A 27,309-nucleotide genomic window follows, 5' to 3' on the forward strand; every position below is an offset into this window, starting at 1 on the left:
GGTGAGAGGAGCTGTCTACTAGGGTCCCTAGCTTCTACTTGTTACATGTCAGAAGAAACTCCTGGTGTGACAGCCAAAAATGGCTCCAGACATTGCCAAATGTTCCCTAGGGAGTTGGGAGAGGGAAGGGAGGGACAGAGGGGTGGTGAACTATCCCTCGGTGAGACCCACTAGTGTAACCATCTGAAAAATCTATGGTTAAAAAGCCGCTATTAAGTATGGAATATTTGAGATTTACACTGAAAACTCTGCCAATATTCTATCTATTTAAAATCTTGGTCCTACATAAAACTTAGGATTTTTAGGAATCTGGTCCCAGTGCAGAGCTATTTTTCTAGCAAAATTAATTCAGTCAGAACCAAGGTTTACTGATTTATTTGCTTTGCCAGTCGCCAAGTCATATTCTTAATTTCTGTGTCACTGGTCCACTACTCACTGCCTCAGCTAATTCATTTTCTAACTTTCAGTTTCCTACTCCCAACAATACAAGGAGGCATCAAATTACCAACCTTGGACAGAGGCAGAACTCTCATTTCTGTAGTTAAGCGTTCTCAGAAGGGGAGTGCTATGGTTTGGCTGCGTAAGCATTTCAATCTTGTCTTGAATTGTAGCTCCCACAATTCCCACGTGTTGTGGGAGGGACCAGGTGGGAGATAGTTGAGTCATGGGGGCAGGTCTTTCCCCATGCTGTTCTCATGACAGTGAATAAGTCTTATGAGATCTGATGGTTTTATAAAGGGAAAAACCCTTTCGCTTGCTGTCATTCTTCTCTTGTCTGCCATCATGTGAGACATGCCTTTCACCTTCCGCTGTGATTGTGAGATCTCCCCAGCCACGTGGAACTGTGAGTCTATTATAGCCCTTTTTCCTTATAAATTATCCAGTCTTGGGTATGTCTTTATCCGCAGCCTGAAAACAGACTAATACAGGGAGAAACTAAGAAGATGGCATTCTCTCATAGATAGTTTCCAAAAAACGAGCAAGTCCCCAGATTTTGAGTAGAGACTTTCACAAGCTCCCTTCACCCTTCAGAAATGATAGCAGAGAGGAGAGCATAAGGTCTATCTTATTATTCCTAAATTCTCTGAGCACCTTCTTCACAGATAAGAATGTTGAAAAATAAAAATATGTGAAGTTGCCGTCACTGTAGCTTGCATGGTTAGCACTGCAGTCTATGCTCATGTGCCAAGCTTAGATTGCCATATTTAGCAAATAAAAATAGAGGGTGCCTAGTTAAATTTGGATTTCAAATACATTATTGTTGTTTATCTGAAGTTCGGATTTAACTGGGTATCCTGTACTTTATTTGGCAACCTGAGCCCAACTTGCTAATAATGCTCAGAAGGAGTGAATTGAATACTTCTTTGTGTTCTTTAACACATGCCTATGACAGCGTGCACATAGGGAAGTTTTCAAATGATAAATGCAAAATGAATGAAAGTTTCTCCTTTACATTGGGACTAGCAGACCTTGCATCTCTCTCCCACCCTGAGACACACCCTGTACATAAGAAATTCTATCAATAATTCAGACTCAGTCTAGTCACTATTCACTAATGCTGATTGTAAGCTCAGGCTCTAGAATCTGGAAATCTGAATTTAAACATGACCCCTTCTACTAGGGTTAATTTTAACAACCATTAACCTTTAAAAAATATATAAAATGGATCCAACAGTAATATATTCCTCACAGGATTATTGTTGAGGGTAAAACTAAGTAGTGGCTCTTCTTAGTGCTGATAATATAATAATCACTCTAATATATTACCATTTTATTTTTACAATCCCTATAAAGGAAAGCTTCATTATTTTTCTATTCCTTAACTTCTAAAGCAAGTAACATCTACATCATGATTTGGCAATTGTCTTTTATTAATTTATCACTAATTACCATTTTAAAAACATGAGGGCAGAAACACTGGTTTATGTATAATAATTCATATGCCTAAACCTCACACAAAAGGAGAGTGCTGATGTCAAAGAGAGGGAATTTGTATATACTCAGATTAAAATTGCAATCTGATTTCTAGCACTAACTTTGTGACAGTGGGTAAGTTACTTACACCCTTTGAATTTTAGATTCCAAAGATGTATATGCTTTTAAATACCAAAGATATGATAGGATAGGTATTAGATTTCCATACCAAAATTTATAAGCCTGGTAATTAGTCACTGCAAAATATTACAATACTCCACGCTAATACAGACCAGATTTGCTTTATTACTCCATTCTCATCACCCAGAGTAATAACTAGTATATTCTAAGTCACTAATAAATATTGGCTGTATGAACTAATAGCCTTTTGCATAACCCGTCACCACTGTACACAGGGGCCTTCTAGTGCTTCATTGCCAATGACTGAGCATCTGTCTGTGGTTCGCAGGTCATCCTGCTTCTCTTCAGCTTCTTTGTTCATTTTCTTTAGGTCCAGCTGGCTCCCTGATCCCAGAGCACAGTCTTTCCCTGAGGCTCGCTATTCAAAAGAGTCAAACTTCATCCAGCCCTCACTTCTTCCACCCGCTCTTCAAATGGTCCAATCTACTTTCCATCCTGGATACTCCACTGACTGCAAATATCAACTCCTCCAAACCCAGCACTTGCTTCTCTGTCACGTTCTCACTTCACTCACCTGTCAGTGGTTCTCACCACAACTGGCCACTCCCTCACCTCAAAAAAATCATTTGTCTTTGATTCGCATGCATCACATTCTCCTGGGTTTTTTTTTTCCTCCAGCATCTCTGGGGAATCTTCTCAGTCCCTTATGCTGTCCTGTGGCCCTCTAATATTTTTTCTACACAAAAATCTATCTCCCTCTGCAACCTCTTCCACTTCCCTGGAATTTAACACAGAACCTGCATCGACTCCAACATAAATACCTCCAGCCCTGGCCTCACCCTGAACTCCTCTCTGATATTCAGCTGACTTCCTGATTGCTTCATGTGAGTTCAAAAATCATCTCAACTTTAATAAACACAATTGTCATTTCTAATCACCCACTTCAAATCATTTCCTCCCACATTCTTCCCTATTTCAATAAGCAGCACCACCATCCACCTATTTATCAAGGCAAAATACTTAGAAATAAGATACATTTAATCCATTAACAAGTCATGCAAAAAGACATCCCAAGTCTATTCACTTTATCTGGATCTGTCTTTGTCACTACTACACTACATGAAGCCAAAAATTTGTCTTCTCTGGAGAATTCTGCTGTTCTCCACTTGTGAACCCCAACAATCCAATCTCCACATAGTAGCTAGAATTGTTTTTAAAATTGAATATTATCGGGGGACCTGCCCCGATAATCACGTAGGTTCTTTTCTATTTTCCTAAGCATCGGCTGGCTTGAGAAATAAAGGGACAGAGTACAAAAGGGAGAAATTTTAAAGCTGGGCGTCTGGGGGAGACATCACACATTGGTAGGATCCGTGATGCCCCACAAGCCACAAAAACCAGCAAGTTTTATTAGGGATTTTCAAAAGGGGAGGGAGTGTGCGAATAGGTGTGGGTGACAGACATCAATTACTTAACAGGGTAATAGAATATCACAAGGCAAATGGAGGCAGGGCGAGACCACAGGACCACAGGACTGAGGCGAAATTAAAATTGCTAATGAAGTTTCAGGCACCATTGTCATTGATAACATCTTATCAGGAGACAGGGTTTTGAGATCAACCGGTCTGACCAAAATTTATTAGGCGGGAATTTCCTCTTCCTAATAAGCCTGGGAGCGCTATGGGAGACTGGAGTCTATCTCACCTCTGCAACCTCGACCATAAGAGACAGGTATGCCCCGGGGGGGCCAGTTCAGAGACCTACCCCTAGGTGCGCATTCTCTTTCTCAGGGACGTTCCATGCTGAGAAAAAGAATTCAGCGATATTTCTCCCATTTGCTTTTGAAAGAAGAGAAATATGGCTCTGTTCTGCCCAGCTCACCTGAGGTCAGAGTTTAAGGTTATCTCTCTTATTCCCTGAACAATTGCTGTTATCCTGTTCTTTTTTCAGGGTGCCCACATTTCATATTGCTCAAACACACATGCTGTACAATTTGTGCAGTTAATGCAATTATCACATAGTCCTGAGGCGACATACATCCTCCTCGGCTGACAGGATTAAGAGATTAAAGTAAAGGCAGGCATAGGAAATCACAAGGGTATCGATTGGGGAAGTGATAAGTGTCCATGAAATCTTTACAGTTTATGTTTAGAGATTGCAGTAAAGACAGGCATAAGAAATTGCAAAAGTATTAATTTGGGGAACTAATAAATGTGCATAAAATCTTCACAATCCACGTTCTTCTGTCATGGCTTCAGCCGGTCCCTCTGTTTGGGGTCCCTGACTTCCTGCAACATAATATTAATGGACTCTCCTTGTAACCTCCCAGGAGCTTCCAATATGTTTAAATAAAACTTAATTCCTTACTATGGCCACCAAGGCCGAATACGATGCAGCTCCTGACTTTCTCTCTTACCTCATCTTCTGCCACTCCACCCCTTTCTTTCCATCTTTCAGCCCCTCTAACCTTCTTTCTGTCTCTTCAACACAGCACACGTCTTCCCATTCGTTGGACTTCCCCTTTTCTGTCTTTCTGGAACACTTGTCCCTTAGATCTTCACATGGCTGTCTTATTGTTCTTGTCTCAGCTAAATGTGAGCTCTCCTCAGGGAGGGCTCCCAAACTACCTGTGAATCCAATGTGAAGTTGGGTGAATCCAATTCTCTCTGTCCTATCACCCTGATGTCTTTTTTTAAAGGCAATATTGCTCCCTGAATTTTTCTTTTTTGTTAAATATTTATTGGGATATTGTCTGTTTCCTCTGGTATTGAGTTCCGTGAGAGTAGGGATCTTTTTTATCTTATTCAAGTAGAAATCTCTGAGCCTAGAACAGAGACCAGAACAAAACTTTTGCTCAGAAACATACCTGTGGTCTAAATGAATAAACCGAAGTTCTGGGAACTGATCACTCTGGGTATTCTAGAAAGCAGAAAAGGGCTCAAGCTCCTGCACCCTTTCATTCTAATGACATGCTATATCCCTTCTCCTCCCTGTGAGAAATTAAGGCAAACTTCCTTTCTCTCCTCTTTCTAGTTGGAAGAAGGATTCACAGATAAGGAAACAGTGATTGTAAGAAAGAAAAAAATTTTCATTAAGAATTACCTCTTTTCTGCCGGGCGCAGTGGCTCACGCCTGTAATCCTAGCACTTTGGGAGGCTGAGGCAGGCGGATCATGAGGTAAGGAGTTTGAGAACAGCCTGGCCAACATGGTGAAACCCCGTCTCTACTAAAAATACAAAAATTACCCGGGAGGTGGAGGTTGCAGTGAGCTGAGACTGCACCATTGCACTCCAGCCTGGGCAACAGAGCGAGACTCCATCTCAAAAAAAAAAAAAAAAGAATTATCTGTTTTTTTTTTAATAGTTTAAGTTTTAGGGTACATGTGCACAACGTGCAGGTTTGTTACATATGTATACATGTGCCACATGGTGTGCTGCACCCATTAACTCTTCATTTACATTAGGTATATCTCCTAATGCTATCCCTCCCCCCTTCCTCCACCCCACAATGGGCCCCAGTGTGTAAAGTTCCCCTTCCTGTGTCCATGTGTTCTCATTGTTCAATTCCCACCTATGAGTGAGAACATGTGGTGTTTGGTTTCTTGTCCTTGCAATAGTTTGCTGAGAATGATGGTTTCCAGCTTTATCCATGTCCCTGCAAAGGACATGAACTCATCCTTTTTTATGGCTGCATAGTATTCCATGGTGTATATGTGCCACATTTTCTTAATCCAGTCTATCATTGTTGGATATTTGGGTTGGTTCCAAGTCTTTGCTATTGTGAATAGTGCCACAATAAACATACATGTGCATGTGTCTTTAAAGCAGCATGATTTATAATCCTTTGGGTATATATCCAGTAATGGGATGGCTGGGTCAAATGGTATTTCTAGTTCTAGATCATTGAGGAATCGCCACACTGACTTCCACAATGGTTGAACTAGTTTACAGCCCCACCAACAGTGTAAAAGTGTTCCTATTTCTCCACATCCTCTCCAGCACATGTTGTTTCCTGACTTTTTAATGATCTCCATTCTAACAGGTGTGAGATGGTATCTCATTGTGGTTTTGATTTGCATTTCTCTGATGGCCAGTGTTGATGAGCATTTTTTCATGTGTCTTTTGGCTGCATAAATGTCTTCTTTTGAGAAGTGTCTGTTCATATCCTTCGCCCACATGTTGATTGGGTTGTTTTTTTCTTGTAAATGTGTTTGAGTTTTTTGTAGTTTCTGGATATTAGCCCTTTGTCAGATGAGTAGGTTGCAAAAATTTTCTCCCATTCTGTAGGTTGCCTGTTCACTCTGATGGTAGTTTCTTTTGCTGTGCAGAAGCACTTTAGTTTAATTAGATCCCATTTGTCCATTTTGGCTTTCGTTGCCATTGCTTTTGGTGTTTTAGACATGAAGTCCTTGCCCATGCCTATGTCCTGAATAGTATTGCCTAGGTTTTCTTCTAGGGTTTTTATGGTTTTAGGTCTAACATTTAAGTCTTTAATCCATCTTGAATTAATTTTTGTATAAGGTGTAAGGAAGGGATCCAGTTTCAGCTTTCTACATATGGCTAGCCAGTTTTCCCAGCACCATTTATTAAATAGGGAATCCTTTCCCCATTTCTTGTTTTTGTAAGGTTTGTCAAAGATCAGATAGTTTTAGATATGTGGCATTATTTCTGAGGGCTCTGTTCTGTTCCCTTGATCTATATCTCTGTTTTGGTACCAGTACCATGCTGTTTTGGTTACTGTAGCCTTGTAGTATAGTTTGAAGTCAGGTAGCATGATGCCTCCAGCTTTGTTCTTTTGGCTTAGGATTGACTTGGCAATGAGGGCTCTTTTTTGGTTCCATATGAATCTTAAAGTAGTTTTTTCCAATTCTGTGAAGAAAGTCATTGGTAGCTTGATGGGGATGGCATTGAATCTATAAATTACCTTGGGCAGTATGGCCATTTTCATGATATTGATTCTTCCTACCCATGAGCATGGAATATTCTTCCATTTGTTTGTGTCCTCTTATTTCATTGAGCAGCAGTTTGTAGTTCTCCTTGAAGAGATCCTTCACATCCCTTGTAAGTTGGATTCCTACGTATTTTATTCTCTTTGAAGCAATTGTGAATGGGAGTTCACTCATGATTTGGCTCTCTGTTTGTCTGTTATTGGTGTATAAGAATGCTTGTGATTTTTGCACATTGATTTTGTATCCTGAGACTTTGCTGAAGTTGCTCATCAGCTTAAGGAGATTTTGGGCTGAGACGATGGGGTTTTCTAGATATACAATCATGTCATCTGCAAACAGGGACAATTTGACTTCCTCTTTTCCTAATTGAATACCCTTTATTTCCTTCTCCTGCCTGATTGCCCTGGCTAGAACTTCCAACACTATGTTGAATAGGAGTGGTGAGAGAGGGCATCCCTGTCTTGTGCCCGTTTTCAAAGGGAATGCTTTCAGTTTTTGCCCATTCAGTATGATATTGGCTGTGGGTTTGTCATAAATAGCTCTTATTATTTTGAGATACATCCCATCAATACCTAATTTATTGAGAGTTTTTAGCATGAAGGGTTGTTGAATTTTGTCAAAGGCCTTTTCTACATCTATTGAGATAATCATGTGGTTTTTGTCGTTGGTTCTGTTTATGTGCTGGATTACCTTTATTGATTTGCATTTGTTGAACCAGGCTTGCATCCCAGGGATGAAGCCCACTTGATCATGGTGGATAAGCTTTTTGATGTGCTGGTGGATTCGGTTTGCCAGTATTTTATTGAGGATCTTTGCATCGATGTTCATCAGGGATATTGGTCTAAAATTCTCTTTTTTTTGTTGTGTCTCTGCCAGGCTTTGGTATCAGGATGATGCTGGCCTCATAAAATGAGTTAGGGAGGATTCCCTCTTTTTCTATTGATTGGAATAGTTTCAGAAGGAATGGTACCAGCTCCTCCTTGTACCTCTGATAGAATTCGGCTGTGAATCCGTCTGGTCCTGGACTTTTTTGGTTGGTAAGCTATTAATTATTGCCTCAATTTCAGAGCCTGTTATTGGTCTATTCAGAGATTCAACTTCTTCCTGGTTTAGTCTTGGGAGAGTGTATGTGTCGAGGAATTTATCCATTTCTTCTAGATTTTCAAGTTTATTTGCGTAGAGGTGTTTATAGTATTCTCTGATGGTAGTTTGTATTTCTGTGGGATCGGTGGTGATACCCCTTTATCATTTTTTATTGAGTCTATTTGATTCTTCTCTCTTTTCTTCTTTATTAGTCTTATTAGCGGTCTATCAATTTTGTTGATCTTTTCAAAAAACCAGCTCCTGGATTCATTGATTTTTTGAAGGGTTTTTTGTGTCTCTATTTCCTTCAGTTCTGCTCTGATCTTAGTTATTTCTTGCCTTCTGCTAGCTTTTGAATGTGATCGCTCTTGCTTCTCTAGTTATTTTAATTTTTATGTTAGGTTGTCAGTTTTAGATCTTTCCTGCTTTCTCTTGTGGACATTTAGTGCTATAAATTTCCCTCTACTTTAAAGCTAGAATTAGTTTCTAAAACTGAACATGAATTGACTCTCCTTGTAACCATCCAGTAGCGTCTCACATCTATTTAAATAAAATTCAGGCTGGGTATGGAGACTAATGACTGTAATCCCAGCAGTTTGGGAAGCCAAGGCAGGCAGATTACCGGAGGTCAGGAGTTCGAGACCAGCCTGGCCAACATGGTAAAACCCTGTCTCTACTAAAAATACTAAAAAATTAGCCTGGCATGGTGGCAGGCGCCTGTAGTCCCAGCTACTCGGGAGGCTGAGGCAGGAAAATCACGTGAGCCCAGGAGGCAGAGGTTGTAGTGAGCCGAGGCCACGCCATTGCATCCAGCCTGGGCAACAAGAACGAAACTCCATCTTAAAAAATAAATAATGAAATAAAAAAATGAAAATAAATAAAATAAAATTCAAATTTCTTACCATGGACATCAGAGCCTAATATAATGAGGCTCCTGACTTCCTCTCTGCTTCCTACCTCATCCTCTGCCTCTGCATTTCCTTGAATGCTATAGTTCAGTCTCTCTAGCCTTCTTTCTGTCCCTGCACATAATTTCCCACACCAGGGCTTCCCACCCCCTCTGCCGCCACATTCTGTCTCCCTGGAACTTTCGTCCCTTAGATCTTCACCTGGCTCTCTACTTATTTTGTTGTCTCAGCTGAATGTCACTTTCTCAGGCAGAGATTTCTAAACACATGAGCTAAAGTTGGGTGAATCCATTTCTCTCTTTTCCACAAATCTGATGTCTTTTCTTCAGTGCACTATTACTCTCTAACGTTATCTTCTTTGTTAATTGCATATTGGGTTAATGTCTGTCTCCTCTATTGTTGTGTAACTTCCATGAGAGTTGGGACCCTCTCTATCTTAATCAAATACAATGATTTGAACTTGGAATGGAGCTGAGTACACAGTAGCTGCTGAGAAAAATAAATGTGGTTTACATGAATAAACCAGGGATCTGGGAACTGATCACTGTTTGGATCCTGGAAAGCAAGAAGGGGCTGAAACTCCAGCACTCTTTCATTTTGATGTCACACTAGACCCCTTCTCCTCCTGGTGTGAAATACAGGCAACGTTCTTCTTTCTCCTCCTTCTAGTTGTAAGAATTCACAGATAAAGATTAACAGTGATTTAAGAAATAATAAATTTTTAAATTAAGATTCATCTATTTTTTGCCTGGGTATGGTGGCTCAAACCTGTAACCCTAGCATGTTGGGAGGTCAAGGCTGGAGGATTGCTTGAGTCCAGCAGTTTAAGACCAGCCTGGGTAACATAGCAAAGTCTCATCTCTAGCAAAATTACAAAAATCAGCTGGGCGTGGTTTCCTGCCTGTAGTCTCCACTACTCTGGAGGCTGAGGAGGGAGGCTCGCTTGAGCCTGGGAGGCAGAGGTTGCAGTAAGCCTAGATCATAACACGGAACTACAGCATGGGTGACAGAGCCAGGCCTTGTCTCAAAAAAAGGAAAAAATCTCTTTCAATGGATCTCATAGTGCTCTGGGTCTGTGCAAGCTTTAGGAATTTCTGGAAATGATGACAACATAGCTGGGGAAAAATAAAAACTGGAGGAAGAGGTAAGCAGACATGGCTAATTAAGGAAAGCTGAGGGCATGATGGGTGAACCTATGAAATTTAAGACAAGACCCCAGTAAGACAATGAGTTCCCAGGACTCGCTCATTGACTTTCAGCCCTATGGGATGTGAACAATGTCCGCATTGTCTCTGTAACCCCACACAGTATATAGTTTGAACATTATTGAATTTCTGATATTTGACTGTTTTTGACTTACAAAAATAGAATTTCATATAATTTATCCTACGTTAGTTGAATATCTTCTTGTTATGTCTAGTTAGAGCATGTAGGACATGTAGGAGAAATTTCTATAGAAAGGTTAGAAGAGATTCATAATAAACACTAAGCCGGGCCAGGTTTTCCGAGGATGCCTTAAGTTCTTTAGGCACCAAAGAACACCCCAGAGATGCTCTTTATCTGTAGGGTGACTCCAAGTACTAAAGATCTTAGCTTCAGTTCCAGGGATTTTTCCCCATAAGAAAGACAGAGCACTAAGCATAACTTCTGTCAGAGAACCTACATACACTACAGGGATATAGGCTTTATAAACATTGGAGTTAGAAAGAAAAAGAAAGGAGATAATGGGGAGGCCATTGGTACATCCTCACATTTGAAGAAGAGGGGCCAACACCAAAGTTCCTGTGGAGGACATAACCCAGGATCCTCTAGAAGAGACCCTTTGAATTCCCTTGACTCCCACAAAATTTTCAGTGAAAACATCATTTTGTCTGACGTAAGTCAACATAATAAAGGGAAGTGCTGTATGGGGAAATTATTTTAGCATCCTTATTTCCAAATCCTCTAAACACCCTGAGGACATGTGATGCAAAGGTTTTATTGGTGGAGATTTGAAAAGAAATGATCTGTACGAAGGCCCCTTACACAGTCTCATGGACTGTGTCATGAGCAAGTAGTCAAGCTCCTTTCGTGGAGGAGATAATTTGGGATCCAATAACACAGATGCACAATCTCTGACCAAAACGTCACAAAGTCTTAAGGGACATGGCCTGGGCACAATGTTAACAAAACTCCCTATTTTCCCCACCCCATAGTAGCTCAGCACCAACAATGTGCACTTATGTCGGGTGTCCCCAGCCAAAGCCAGTGGGAAGTTCAGCACCATCAGTGTCACTGTCAGCGCTGCCATGCAGGAGCCTCCAGGGAGCTTCAGACACACCATGCTGGAGAACAGGAAAGGACCAGGGGCCAGAGGAGGAGGCAAGTCTTACTCAGGAAGAACTATGAACCCCCTCCACCCACATTCCAAATTATGGGGAGGAAGTTACTGACTTCCTTGCTCCTGGGTTGGGTAATCTCGTGTTGGAGAACCAATCAGCATCTGAGTTCAATAGCATCATCAGTTGCTGGTCAGAGATGCTGTATGAAGGTCCTCTTCTGAAACAGAATTTCCTTCTTTAAAGGATTGTTTTTAAATTAGTGCTTGAAAGATTTGATCCAGTTGCATGTAAAACACTTTAATTGGGTCCGATTGTGAGCCAGCTCTGTGCTGGTCAGTGATGTGTTCATAAGTTTGAGCCTTGTAAGAGCATTCATTTCCCACTTGACAGGACAACTGTTTGCAGAAGTGAGTGTGTGAGTGTGTTTAGGAGTAAAGGAGATGGAAGGAACATGGTTGTAAATCTGGAGACATTTAAACTGGTCCTTATTGCACCATATCTTAATGTTGTAGATTTGGGAAAATTATTTCATGTCTCACAGTTGAAATGAAGGCACTGTGATCTTTCAGGTCTTTCAATACTGGAAAATGCTGTGATTCTGTGGATGCCTGAAGGAGCAGCAGCCCCGGGTATCTGATAACATGACAGAATGACAGCTATTGACTAGAGAGCTTAATCCATACCTGTTTACAGGTAGGGATGTCTTTAATAAGTTAAAGGAAATTGAAAGTTTGTTAATAATTTAATCTGAGTAAAATATCTTTTTCAAGTGTGTCTCCTGATGCTGCCCCCAGGTTTAGTGGCCCCTCCAGAACACACACAGGCAAGGGGCTAACAGGGGCCACCTATGTGCAATGGAGGGTCTGAAGGTGCCTTTGTATGGCATTTACCCTAACAATGTGATAAGGTCAACTGTGCAATCCAAGTATTCATGGGTCTGAGAGATCGATCGAAGACTGTGAAAGTCAGCTGTTCATAGAACAACTCTTTTTTTTTTTTGAGATGGAGTCTGTCTCTGTTGCCCAGGCTGGAGTGCAGTGGAGCGATCTCAGCTCACTGCAACATCTGCCTCCTCGGTTCAAAGATTCTCCTGCCTTAACCTCCCAAGTAACTCTGACTACAGGCACTTGCCACCATGCTTGGCTAATTTTTTGTGTTTTTAGTGGAGATGGGTTTCACTGTGTTAGCCAAGATGGTCTCGATCTCCTGACCTCATGTTCTTCCTGCCTCGGCCTCCCAAACTGCTGGGGTTACAGGCGTGAGCCATCGTGCCTGGCCACATTATGTTTTAAAATAATGAATATTTTATGTGAAGAGTGTTCAATCCCTCATTCTTGGTTCCCATTATGATTTCCTCATTTGATTGAGGCTATAGCACTTTATATTATGTTTCTCTTGTTTTATCATAAGGGAAGATACAAGACGACTTTGCTAACTAATACATTTCACAATATTCAGGAAAGAGAACACTAGGGAAAACTATGAATTACATCAGTTGATGTAACTATGTAATATTAAACATATTATTATACATTTAGATAATTGCTATGCTTTTTATTAATATAAATATAACATCTAAGATTCAGAATGGACTTCAGAATACAACTATGCTTATAAAGTTCTGCATTAATTCACATGCTACCACATAGGCACTCATTTGTCTTTTGTTTGTTTGTTTGTTTGTTTTGAGATGGAGACTCGTTCTGTCGCCCAGGCTGGAGTGCAGTGGTGCGATCTCTGCTCACTGCAAGCTCAGCCCCCCAGGTTCATGCCATTCTCCTGCCTCAGCCTCCTGGGTAGCTGGGACTACAGGTGCCTGCCACAACTCCTGGCTAATTTTTTTGTATTTTTAGTAGAAACAGGGTTTCACCGTGTTCGCCAGGATGGTCTCAATCTCCTGACTTTGTGATCTGCCTGCCTCAGCCTCCGAAAGTGCTGGGATTACAGGCGTGAGCCACCGCGGCCGGCCTAAAGTCTGTAACCTGTCTTTATGGAGAACTACTTTTGAGGCCGTACACTTCTTTCAGTAACAATATTGTCTAAGTAATGGTATGGCGAAGTTGTTTGTACCTTTTCTGGAGCTATATTGACATTCCATTTAGTTAAAGCCTGCTTTGTTTCTTGAAATAACTGATGTAAGATTTGATCTGTAGGAGTGGCCAAAAGAATGTCATCCATAAAATGAATGATGTAAGCAGTAGGAAACATATTTCGAGGCTCCTTTAATGCCTGTCCTACAAAATGCTGACATAACGTAGGACTGTTAAGCATGCCTTGGGGTAAAACTCTCCATTGATAGCAAGAAACAGGTTCTTTTTGATTAATAGAAGGCACAGAGAAGGCAAATCAAGGCTTATCCTTCTTGTGTAATGGTATAGTGAAGAAACAATCCTTAAGATGTATTACTACAAGAAGCCGATCTCTAGGAATGACCACTGGAGTTGGCAAACCTTGCTGTAATGGACCCATTGGTTCAATTTGTGCATTAACTCCAAACATGCAGCAGTCACCACCTTCCGGACTTTTTTGGAATAACAAACACTGGTGAATTCTGGGGGCTTACTGACTCCTTTACATGTCCTGTGTCCTGTTGTTCTTATACTAGCTGCTGAAGTTGTGTCAGCTTCTCCTGAGATAGGGGCCATTGATCCACCCATACGGGTTTGTCACTGGCCATTCTAATGGTAAGGCAGAGGGTGGAGGAGAAATATCAATGACCCTCATCAGAAATCCTGACGTCCTAGCCCTCTTCTATCTGTTTTTTCCAGTTATTGATATTGGGTTAGCTTTTCCTCGTAGGAATTTCCCTAAACCTTTCCCACTCTGATATCCCATGCCCTTCAACATTTTAAATTCTGGGTTATCAAAGTTTTCATTTGTAAGTCTCATATTCCATGGTGTAAGTAAGTCTCGATCCCATAAATTGATTGCCATATTTGCAACATAAGGCTGAAAAGTACATGGCTGTCCATCCGGACCAAGACAAGGTAAAATGTCAGCACTCTGTTGAACACTTTTAGCTGCTCCTACTCCCACTAGGGATGTGGAGGTTAGTCTGAGAGACCATACTGGGGGTCAGTCCTTACTGGATATTACTGACACTTCCACTCCTCTATCCATAAGTCCTATGGGCTATGGGATGGGATAGATAGACTTCCCTTGTAGTTGTGCTCCCAAACCCTTTATTTCCTCGTTTCTCCTTTCATGGAGAAGGATTTAATTTGCAGGGAATAAGCAACGACCGAGCAATACATTCTCCCAGTTCAAAAATGCAAAGATTTTCGACATTAAAACTACTTGAATTTCTCCTTCATAAATGGAATCAACTATTCCAGGGACTACAGTCATGCCTTGCAAGTTAAGGGGGCTTTTGCCTAAAATTAGTCCTATGTATCCTGTTGGTAAATATCCCCAAATGCCAGTGGGAACCTTGGTAGGTTTGTCTCCTCCAACTAATGTAGTTCTTTCTCTGGTGGGGATATCTAATCCTGCACTTCCTGGTGTTCCTGAGGTGAGGAACACCAGGAATCAATGTTTTTCCTGAGACCCATCCCTGAAGTGGGACTGTGGGCTGAACTGGAAATGCCCTCATTGTTTGAGGGGCCCAGGTCCAGGCCCCCTTCTAGTTTCCCGACATGGGGATGCTGTTTCGATGAAATTTTGAGCAGCACTGATTAGCCTAGTGATTTCCTTTGTTACAGTGAGGACAAAGTCCTGGTGTTTTTTCCCGCTGGGTGGGGCACTGCATCGTAATGTCCTTTCTGTCCTGAGATCTGGCGGAATTCCTTTTTAAAAAGTCCAGTTTTGGCTGGACACGGTGGCTCATGCCTGTAATCCAAGCACTTTGGGAGGCCGAGGTGGGCGGATTACAAGGTCAGCAGATCAAGACCATCCTGGCTAACATGGTGAAACCCCATCTCTTAAACAAATACAAAAAATTAGCTGGGCGTAGTGGCAGGTGCCTGTAGTCCCAGCTACTTGGGAGGCTGAGGCAGGAGAATGGCGTGAACCTGGGAGGAGGAGCTTGCAGTGAGCCGAGGTTGCACCACTGCACTCCAGCCTGGACGACAGAGCGAGACTCCATCTCAAAAAAAAAAAAAAAAAAAAAGTACAGTTTTTCCACAGTTATAACATTTTCCCATTTTAGGGTTTGACCCTTGGTTCCTTTTAGATTTGTCAACTGCTAAATTAGCCATTGCCTGCACTAATATTGTAGAGCGATGAAGCTCAGTTCCCACATCTTGACAAGCTCTGAGAAAATTTCCCAAGTTTTTTGTACACTTCACAGGTGCCGATGCACGTTTACAATCTGCATTTGCATTCTCAAAAGCTAGAGTTAAGGTTAGCATCTCTGCAGCAGCGGTGTGATAAATCTGATGCTTCATTGCCTTCTATAGTCATGCAAGAAATTGTGCATAAGGTTCTTGCGACCCTTGCATGATATGTAAAAAGGATTGCACTGGGACTCCCTCTTCTGGAATTGTGGCCCAGTCACATTTAGCAGCCTGTGCACACTGCTGGCATTTGGGAGTGCCATTTGATGTTCCAGGTCTGAATAAGGGCCATTTCCTAAGAGCATGTCCTCTGTAATGTCTCTGTGTCCAGCCACACAATTCCGTCTAGCCTGGTCTGCACACATTTCTTGCCAATTTAAATTCCATGTCAGGTATGCACTAGGAGACAAACAAGTGTGAGCCAAATTCTTTACATCGAAGGGTAGAAGGCGCACAGCACCAAATACAGATACTAGCAATCCTAAAGTGAACAGGCTCTGTACACCATTATTTACCACACTCCTTTTAATTCCTTCAACAACTTAAACTCTAGTGGAGTGTGTTCATGAATAAGCTGCTATGGATTATCTGGATCAGGCCTTACAGAAATAGGAAAAGTGCAAGGTCCTAAGGGCTCTCCAGCTATGGCAGCACAGTGTAAAATTCTCTGTATTGGGGTCTCTATTTCTGCTACTGAAGGAGGCAGTACAGATGTTTCTGCTATTGGAGGAGGTGGTATAGGCCAATTTTTATCCTCCTTCTCCTGTTTTTTATTTTCAATTGGAGCTGTGGGTGGGACAACAGATTTTTTCAGATTTTTAGACTCAGAACATCACTCCTGCTGTCCAGCAGAATAAGAAGGAGATAATGGCAGAAGGACAGTATGGACTAAACTCCAAGTGGAGAAAACGGAAGGATCAACTTTGAGACCTTTTTACTGAGCCTGTTTTAATCCTTCTGCTCTGTCCCAATTTTCCATATCAAGAGTGCCTGTCTGTGGGAACCATGGGTTATGCATAATAACCTCCTGCAGCATTATAGTTAATGTCTGAGATCTAACCTGAGCACCAGATTATTTCAACAAAACTTTAAGCAACTGCACATAATGTTTTTCTTCAATAGACAAATTCTGCCTCACGTTACCCTGATTCAGAAAACTTCCCGTTCCCAATACTTCTTTAGAGCACTGACCTTATATTGCTCCCAGTACCTCTTTAGGGCACTGACCTTATATCAGCTGCCAGCAGACTCATCTCGGGGCCCCCATTCGTCTTGTCAAATTCAGTTCCTCTGCTCCACCAGATCTTCTTTGTTCACATTCTCATGTCCCTGTGTTTAGAAACCACTATGGTGTCGCCCTGTCGCTGTTTGAACATCACTATGCCATGGACCCTGTTGGACTGAACATAGGAGGATGAACGTGGAAATAAAGACAAAAGAGTATATTTGGAAGAAGGGGTCAGGGGCACCTTGCTCTTTGTGAACAAAGGCCCTGAGCCTTGAGCTTCCTTCGTATTTACTGAGAAGAGATAGCAAGAAGGGGGTCGTTGTCGGTCTGCTGCTTGCTCCAGAGCAGCCTTGCAAGACTGCATTCCTTGAACAATAGATTCTAGATGTCCCAGTAGATAACCTGAAGGAGCTCAGCACCAGGGAGTGATTGCCCTCAGCAAACCTTCTGGTGGCCAGCACAGAGGAGAGTTTGCCCCTGCTCTGTATTCATGATAAACAGTTTGCTGTTTGATCATATTGCCTCAGTGGAAATTCTGAGTTGGTCATGATTCTCCAGCCTCCGGCTCTCTACACTGAATGGATTCAACAAGAAAGTGGTTGAATTTATGCAACTGTCTAGTTATTTACAATGAAACAAGCAAAAATTAACCATAAAGAAGTGAATTGGGTGATGATTGTATAAAAGATGTGAGTCTAGGCCAGGCATGGTGGCTCTCGCCTGTAATCCCAGCAATTTGGGAGGCTGAGGCGGGCAGATCATGAGGTCAGAAGATCGAGACCATCCTGGCTAACACGGTGAAAACCAGTCTGTATTAAAAAAATACAAAAAAATTAGCCAGGCGCAGTGTCAGGCACCTGTAGTCCCAGCTACTCGGGAGGCTGAGGCAGGAGAATGGCATGAACCCGGAGGCAGAGCTGGCAGTGAGCCGAGATTGTGCCACTGCACTCCAGCCTGGGTGACAGAGTGAGACTCCATCTCAAAAAAACAAAACAAAACAAAACAAAACAAAAAGATGTGAGTCTAGACTTTTCAGAAAGAGCACAGTGTGAACCAGTGCTCTCAACCTCAGCACTATTGACATTTTGGACCAGGTAATTCTTTGTTGGTGATGGAGGCTGTTGTGTACATTGCAGGTTCTCTAGAAGTGTCCCTGGCTTCTACTCATTAAATATCAGAAGAAATCCCTGTTGTGACAACCAAAAATTCCTCCAAACATTGCCACATGTTCCCCAAGGGTGATGAGAGGGAAGGGAGGGGTGGTGAACTATCCCTGGGTAAGAACCATGGGTGTGAACCATCTGAAAAAATCTGTGTTGAACAAGCCACTATTAGTTATGGAGCAGCTGAGAATTACTTTGAAAAGCATCTGTTGAAAATCTTGGTCCTACAGAAAATGAAAATGTTGTAGAATTCTGGTCCCAGTACAGTGCTATGTTTCCAGAAAATGAACTTGTGGAGAACCAAGATTTACTGATTTCCTTGCCTTTATAATCAGTCATCAAATCATATCATTTATCTTCCATAGCATCTTCTTTCTTAATTTCTGTGCCACTGGTCCACTAATTATCTGTAGTAATGAATCACAACCAGAGCCATTTTATTCCCATTTAATGCCCCAACTAACTCATTTCTCTCAGTCTCCCACTCCCAACAATACTAGCAGGCATCAAATTTCCAGCCTTGGCCAGAGGTAGAACTCTCGGTTTTGTAGTCAATTCCCCTCAGAAAGGGAGAAACCAAGAAAATGACATTCTCATACAGACAGTTTGCGAAAATGAGCAGGTCCCCAGACTTTGAGTACGACCTTTGCAAAGCTCCCTTTGCCCTTTAGAAATGATGCCCTGGATCAAAAACATCTGTCTTTTTATTCTTAAATTATCTAAACACTTTCTTTACAGAGAGAAAGTTAAAAAATAAACATGTGTGAAGTCGCTGTCACTGTGGTTTGCATGAGTAGCACTGTAATCCATGCTCATGTGTCCCAGTTAGGGTCAAAAGGTTTGGCAAATAAAACCAGAGGATACCCACTTAAATTTGGATTTCCAATAAATTATGGTGTGTATCTGAAATTCAGATTTAACTAGGAACCTGTATTTTATTTGGCAACCTCAGGCCAACTTGCTAGTCAAACCTCAGAACAAGGAGTGATTTAATACTTCCTTGTGTTCTTCAACACATGCCCAGGAGAGACATATAGAACTTTTAAAATGATAAATGCAAAATGAATGAAAGTTTCTCCTATACATTGGAACTAGCAGCCCTTGCATCTCGGCTCCCACTTCAAGAAACAACCTGATACATATGAATATCAGGAATTCTGTCAATAATTCAGACACAATCTGGTCACTACTCACTAATAATGGGCAGACTCTCAATCTCTAGAATCAGAGAATCTGAATAGAAACATAATCTCTTCTGCTTGGGTCAATTTTTACTAACCAAAGCCTTTTTGTAATCTATCAAATGCATTTAATAATAGCATCATCTTCACATGATTATTTTTAAGTGTAAAATTAAATAATGACTTCTTAGCACTGACCACATAATAAACACTCAAAAATATTTTCATTTTAATTTTTTATGATCCCTTTGACTGCAGCTCACATTATTTTTCCTATTCCTTGATTCTAAAGCAATTAGTATCTTCATCATGATTTTGCAATTGTTTTCTGTTCTTCTATTAGTTTCATAAAGAATTGTCATTCTGAAAACATAGGGCAGAAACACTAGCTTATGTCTAATAATGCAGTATACCTAAACAAACCTCACACAAAAGGCATCTGCTGACATAGGAGAAAGGGACTTTCTACATGCTCAGATTTAAACTGCAATCTGATTTCTAGCACTACATTTGGGATACTGGGTTTTACTTATACCTTCTCAATTTTAGATTCCAGAGATGTATATGTTTTTAAACACCACAGATAAAATAGGATCATTATTGAAATTGTATACTGAAAATCAAAGGCCTGGTACACAGTCACTGCAAAATGTTATATAGCATGTACTGATGGAGACCAGATTCATTTTATTCATCACTCCATTCTCATGACTTAGAGTAGTAGCTGGCATATTCTAAGTCACTAATAAATATGGGTTGTGTGAAATATTGGCTGTGTGATGTTTTGCATGAACATTCACCACTGCACACAGGGACCCTCTCGTATTTCCTTGCCAATAATGACTGAGCATCTCTGGTTCACAGATCCTCCTGCTTCTCTTCAGCCTTTTTAGCCTTTTCCTTTAGATTCAGCTGGCTTCCTGAACCCAGAGCGCAGTCCTTCCCTGAAGCTCTCTACTCAGAACAGTCAACCTTAACCTCATCCTCACTTCTATTTGCTCTTCAAATGGTCCAATCCATTTTCCATCCTGGATACTCCATTGACTGCAAATACCAACTCCAGCAAACCCAGCACTTGCTTCTCTCTCACATTCTCACTTCACCCACTTTGTGATACTCATTGGCTTCTCCCTTCTTCTTGAAAAAAATCTATTTTCCTTGACTTACATGCATTGTGTTCTCTTGGTTTTTCTCCAACATCCCTGGGGCTCCCTCTCATTCCCCTTTGCTGGCCCGTGCCTTCTTCTTTTTTCTACACACAAGCTATTACCCTATGTATCCTCTTCCGCTCCCTGGAATTTAACAGAGTACACGTATTGATACTGTCAACATAAACACCTCCAGCCCTGAACTCACCGTGAGTCTCTTAAATTCCCTTGACCTTCTGATTGTTCCACATAAATGTCAATAAATCATTTCCAACCACCCACTTCAAATAATTTCCTCCCACAATTTTCCCTATCTCAATAAACAACACCACCATCCGCTTATTTGTCAAGGCAAAATCCTTAGGAATAAGCTTGATTGTTCTATCCCCTCTACAGTAATCCATTAACAGGCTAAGCAAATTACATGCCGAGTCTATCCACTTCATCTTTTTCACTGTCTTTATCACTAATGCACACCAGGAAGCCATGAGCCTATTTTCCCTGAGGATTCCCTGCTGTGCTCCTAAATAGTCTTCCTGACCACTTGTGAACCCCAGCAATCCAATCCCCACAAAGTAACTAGAATTAGTTTTAAAAATTGAATATAAATGGACTCTCCTTGTAACCGTGCAGTAGCTTCCCATATCTGTTTAAATAAAATTAAAATTTCTTACTATGAACATCAGGGCCTAATATGATGAGGCTCCTGACTTCCTCTCTGCGTCCTACCTCATCTTCTGCCTCTCCATTTTCTTGCTTCCTATACGTCAGCCCCTCTAGCCTTCTTTCTGTCCCTGCACATAATTTCCCACACCAGGATTTCCCCCACATTTTGTCTCCCTGGAACTTTTGTCCCTTAGATCCTCATGAGTGTCTACTTATTTTGTTGTCTCAGCTGAATGTCACTTTCTCAGGTAGAGCTGCCTAAGCATATGAACCAAAGTTGGGTGGATCCAATTCTCTCTTTCCACAAACCTGATGTCTTTTCTTCCGTGCACGATAACTCTCTGAAATTTTCTTCTTTGTTAAATGATTATTGGGTTATTGTCTATCTCCTCTATGATTGTGTAACTTCCATGAGTAGGGGCCAATCCACTCTATCTTACTCAAATAGAATGATTTGAACCTAGAAGGGAGCCCAGTACACAGTAGCTGCTGATAAAAATAAGCGTGGTTTACATGAATAAACCAGCATTCTCAGAACTCATCATTGTGTGGATCCTGGAAAGCAAGAAGGGGCTCAAGCTCCAGCACTCTTTCATTTTGATGTCACACTAGACCCCTTCTCTTCCCTGTGAGAAATACAGGCAAACTTCTTCTTTCTCCTCCTTCTAGTTGGATGAATTCACAGATAAGGAAACAGTAATTTTTTTTCTTTTTTTTTTCTTTTTGGGATGGAGTCTAGCTCTGTCGCCAGGCTGGAGTGCAGTGGCATGATCTGGGCTCACTGCAACCTCCGCCTCCCGGGTTCAAGTGATTCTCCTGCCTCAGCCTCCCGAGTAGCTGGGATTACAGGCATGTGCTACCATGCCCAGCTAATTTTTTTATTTTTAGTAAAGACGGGTTTCACCATGTTGGCCAGGATGGTCTCGATTTTGTGGCCTCGTGATCTGCGCACTTCGGCATCCCAAAGTGCTGGGATTACAGGCATGAGCCACTGCGCCTGGCCAAGGAAACAGTAATTTTAAGAAAAAAGAATTTTTTTTTTTTTAATTAAGATTCATCTCTTTCCGGCTGGGCATGTTGGCTCTCATCTGTAATCCTAGCATGTTGGGAGGCAGGAGGATCGCTTGAGCCCAGGAGTATAAGACCAGCCTGGGCAATATAGCAAAATGCAGTCTCTACCAAAATTACAAGAATTAGCTGGGTGTGGTTTCCTGCCTGTAGTCCCAGCTACTCTGGAGGCTGAGGAGGGAGGATCACTTGAGCTTTGGCGGCAGAGGTTGCAGTGAGCCTCTATCGCACCACTGCACTACAGCCTGGGTGACACAGCCAGGCCCTGCCTCAAAAAAAGAAGAAATTATCTCTTGTGATGAACCTCATAGTGCTCTAGGTCTGTGCAAGCTTTAAGGATTTTGGGAAATAATGACAACATAGCTGGGGAAAAATAGAGAGAAACTGGAGGAAGAAGTAAGCGGACATGGCTAATTAAGAAAAGCCGAGGGCATGATGGGTGAACCTATAAAATGTAGGACAAGACCCAAGTAGGACAATGAGTTTCCAAGACTTGCTCATTGACTTTCAGCCTTATGAGACGTGAACAATGTCCACATTGTCTCGGTAACTCCACTCAGAGTATATAGTTTGAACCTTAGCAAATTTCTGATATTTCACTATTTTTGACTTACAAAAATATAATTTCATATAATTTATCCTACATTCATGGAGTCTCTTCTTGTGGAGTCTAGTTAGAGCATATAGGAGATGTAGGAAAAGCTAGTATAGAAAGGTTAAAAGAGATTCATAATAAACACTATCCTGGGCCAGGTTTTCAGAGGATGCCTTAAGTTCTTTAGGCACCAAAGAACACCCCATAGATGTTCTTTGTCTGTAGGGTGATACCAAGTACTAAAGATCTCGGCTTCAGCTCCAGGGATTTTTCCCCACAAGAAAGAAAGAGCACTAAGTATAACTTTTGTCAGAGAACCTACATAAGCTACAGGGATACAGGCTTTATAAAGACTGGACTTCAGAAAGAAAAGAAAGTAGATAATGGGGAGGCCACTGGGTACATCTTCACATATGAGGAAGAGGGGCCAACACCACAGCTCCTGTGGAGGACATAACACAGGATCATCTAGGAGAGACCCTTTGAATTCCCTTGACTCCAACAAAATTTTCAGAAAAAAACCTCCTTTTGTCTGACTTAAGTCAACATAATAAATGGAAGTGCTGTATGGGGAATTTATTTTAGCATCCTTATTTCTAAGTCCTCTAAAGACCCTGAGGACATGTGATGCAAAGTTTTATTGGTAGAGATTTGAGAAGAAATGACCTGTATGGAGGCCCCTTACACAAGTCTCATGGAGAGGGCAAGTAGCCAAGCTCCTTTTGTGGAGGAAGTAATTTGGGATCCATGTGATAAAGATGGGCAATCCCTGTGGAAAACGTCACAAATTCTTAAGGGACATGGCCTGGGCACAGTGACAAATTTAGGTCCCTACTTTACCCCCCTTATAGTAGCTCAGCAACCACAGGGTGCACTTAGGTCGGGTGTCCCCAGCCAAAGCCAGTGGGGAGCTCAGCACCATCAGTGTCACTGTCAGCGCGCCATGCAGGAGCCTCCAGGGAGCCTCAGACACACCATGCTGGAGAACAGGACAGGACCAGGTGCCAGGGTAGCAGGCAAGTCTCACATTCAGGGAAAACTATGACCTCCCTTTACTCATATCCCCAACACAGGGAGTAAGGTACTAATTTCTTTGCTCCTGGGTTGGGTAGTCTCGTGTTGGGGAACCAGTCAGCATCTGAATTCAATAGCATCATCAGTTGCTGCTCAGAGATGCAGTATGAAGGTCCTCTTCTGAAACAATTTCCTTCTTTAAATGATTGTTTTAATTTAGTACTTGAAAGGTTTGATCCAGTTGCATGTAAAACACTTTAGTTGGGTCCTTATTGTGAGCCAGCTCTGTGCTGGTCAGTGATGTGTTCACAAGTTTGAGCCTTGTAAGAACATTCATTTCCCACTTGACAAGATAACTGTTTGCAGAAGTGAGTGTGTGAGTGTGTTTAGGAGTAAAGGAGATGGAGGGAACATGGTTGTAAATCCGGAGACCTGTAATCTAGTCCTTATTGCGCCATATCTTAATGTCATAGATTTGGGAAAATTACTTCATCTGTCACAGTTGATATGAAGGCACTGCGATCTTTCAGGTTTTTCAATACTGGAAAATGCTGTGATTCTGTGGACGCCTCAAGTAGCAACAGCCCCTGTGTATCTGATGATAGGACAGAATGACAGCTGTTAACTGGAGAGGGTATTCTGTACCTATTTCCAGGTAGGGATGTCTTTAATAAGTTAAAGGAAATGGAAAGTTTGTTAATAATTTAATCTGAGTAAAAAGGTTTTTTTTCAAGTGTGTCTCCTGATGCTGCCCCCAAGTTTAGTGGCACCTCCAGAACACACACAGGAAGGGGCTTGCAGGGGCCACCTATGTGCAATGGAGGGTCTGAAGGTGCCTTTGTACAGCACTTACCCTAGTAATGTGATAAGGTCAACTGTGCAATCGAAGTATTCAGGGGTCTGAGACATTGATCAAGGACTCAAAGTCAGCTGTTGACAGAACAACACTGCTGTAAAATAATTAAATTTTATGTGAAGAGTGTTCAATCCCTCATTCCTGGTTCCTATTAGGATTTCCTCATTTGATTGAGGTTATGGCCCTTTACTATTATGCTTCTTTTGATTTCTCATAACGGAAGATATAAGAAGACTGTGCTAACTAATACGTTACAGAATGTTCAGGAAAGAGAACCCTAGGGAAAAACTATGAATTACATCAGCTGATGTAATCTTGTAATTTTAAACATATAATTCTACATTTAGATAATTATTATGCTTTATATTAATATAAATGTGACATCTAAGATTCAGAATGGACTTCAAAGTACAACTATACACATAAAGCTCTGCATTAATTCACACTCTACCACAGTTCTGATAGGCACTCCTTCCTTATGTGCCTTAGTGTTTCCAGGAGCAGGATTCTCACCATGCTGCAATAAAAATCAGCATTTGACTTTGTACTCAGAATTGTACTAAAAGCTTTCTATGCTTCATATTTTTATTTAATTCTCACATCACCTCAGTAAAATAAACACCGTTTTCATGCTTACAGGTGGAGAGACTAAAACGATGGAAATAAAACAAATTTTGCCAAGATACACTAGTAAACAGTACACTATAGATTGAGCCAAATTATATACCTCTCAAGCTCAGCCATTAGATCATACTCCTTCAGAAAGAAGGGGAAAAGCAAAAGAAAAAGAAAAAAGAAACAAAATTGTGAAAAAAGAAACTAATTGTGATAGTAGTAATCCAGGAAATCCAGCTAAGGTTCATGTTAGTATTTCAGGATAAAAGGGTGGTGATGCTGGCAGTGGCGAGCTGTCCAGAGTGGCCGGCTGCAGAGGGAAGTTGCAAGCGGTGGCGGCAGGAGCCACTGAGGGAGCAGTGGCCGTGGTGGGACCCTTGTGCCCCATGTCCCCTGTGCCTCGCGTCACTGAGGCAGCTGACTGCACTGACCCCACTCTTGAGCAGCCAGCAGGACTGCCCCCAGGCCCAGAGCCTTCACTCCTGCGTTGCTGCTCTCACCCTGCAGTTGTGGGAAGGGCATGGAGCTGGGGCCACCCTTCAGTGACCCGGGGTGGGACGTGGGAGTGGCCTCACTTAGAGGACCCGGCCAGCGGCAAGTCCGCTGTCCCGCCCTGCCAAGGGCGCCCAGTTCCTGCGCCTCAGGAAGAGGCTCTGCTTGAGGCCGTCCAGGGTTTTGTCCCCGCGGGTGGCCACCGAGCCTGATGCTCCTGACAGCCAGGCCCGGGCTGTGTTCTGTTCCCCAAGGTGCCTCCCCCATCCCATCCAGGCGAGAAGGAGCCCCGGGCACCCTGAGTGCTAGGAGAATAACTTGCAGAGACATCACCCTTGCCCCACGTGCTGGCCTGCGCCCAGCGAGGGGAGCTGCCCACCCCAGGCTGCCAGAAGGTGTGATGGGAGGTACCTGCAGGCTCCATGGAATGGGTTGGAAACCCCACCCTCCCGGCCCTCCCCGCAGGCAACAGGATCCAGGCCTCTCTACACTCCACTCCCTCAAGGCTGAGAACGCCCTCCTGTCCATGCAGGCTTGGGGGTGTCTGTTCCCACTTTCTGGCCTCTCCCTTGGCCTCACTCGGGTCCCAGGTGCCCACTCTGATCTCAGAGTGGAGTTGGGGCAAAGCCCCAGTGCTGTCACAGACTGGCTGGGTGTGTGCACGCTCAGGGCAGTGTTGACACATCAGCCTTTTGCCACCTCAGTCACAGGGAAGCCAAGGGAAGATGGGCATGTAATATTTGAAGTAAGTTTCTTATAGGGAGCATGTCGAAGAGTCATTGCTTTTCACTCTGGCATTTGTCTTTTTACACACTTTACATGTAATGTGGTTATTAATATGTGAGCTCTTATGACTGCCATCTGCTTTTTGTTTTCTTTTTTGTTTCCTTTGGTTTTTTCTTCTCTGGTTTCTTTTCCTATTTTCCAATGTGTTCCTTAAGCAATTTTTAGAATTCCATTTTTAAATAAATCTTTTTTTGGTTTATCTCATTGTATAGTTTTCGTGATCTATCTGTCTGTTAACATAACTTATCATAGTCTACTGGTGCTGACATTTTACCAATTTGACTAAAGTGTGGAAACTTTACCTCCTTTATATCCCTTTCCACTTCTGCATGTGTAATATATATGTTTTATTTTCTCTACTTGCATCAAAACCACATCTGTCAATGTTGTAATTTTTGCCTCAACCATCAAGTTAATTTACAAAACTGAAGAAGTCTGCTGTATCTAACCATGTTTTTACTCATTTGTTGTTTACTTTTTTCCCAATTGTCCAAGATTTCTTCCATTATCATTTCTATTCCAGTTAAAGCACTTCCTTTAGCCCTTGTTTTAACATAAGTCAGCTAGCATGAAATTCTCTTGATTTTCCTTCCTCTAAGTATGTCATGGCCAGGTGCAGTGGCTCACGCCTGTAATCCCAACACTTTGGAAGGCCAAGGCAGGCGGATCCCATGAGCTCAGGAATTCGAGACAAGCCTGGGCAACATGGCAAAACCCTGTCTCTGCCAAAAATACAAAAAATTAGCCAGGCGTGGTGGTGTGTGTCTGTAACCCCAGCTACTCAGGAGGCTGAGGTGTGAGGATCACATGAGCCTGGGAGGCAAAGGCTGCAGTGAGCCGTGGTCGCGCCACTGCACTCTAGCCTGGGTTTTTTTTTTTTTTAAGATGGATCAAAACTCCATCTAAAA

General features: G+C 42.1%; 1 long non-coding RNA gene across 3 annotated transcripts in view; it reads left to right on the top strand.

Annotated features, from left to right (window-relative positions):
* Positions 1-759: 759 nt before the first annotated feature.
* Positions 760-27,309, top strand: part of LOC134810287 (uncharacterized) — a 42,487-nt gene continuing 15,937 nt past the window's right edge. For 2 of the 3 annotated variants that reach the window (XR_010157965.1, XR_010157967.1), the window contains exon 1: positions 760-844. This is a non-coding gene — a long non-coding RNA (uncharacterized LOC134810287). Of the gene's footprint in view, positions 845-5,088; positions 5,233-27,309 lie in introns of all 3 variants that reach the window. The other variant, XR_010157966.1, reaches the window with a different exon arrangement.

The sequence above is a fragment of the Pan troglodytes genome, chromosome 5, assembly GCF_028858775.2.
Source record: "Pan troglodytes isolate AG18354 chromosome 5, NHGRI_mPanTro3-v2.0_pri, whole genome shotgun sequence".
Lineage (NCBI taxonomy): Eukaryota > Metazoa > Chordata > Mammalia > Primates > Hominidae > Pan > Pan troglodytes.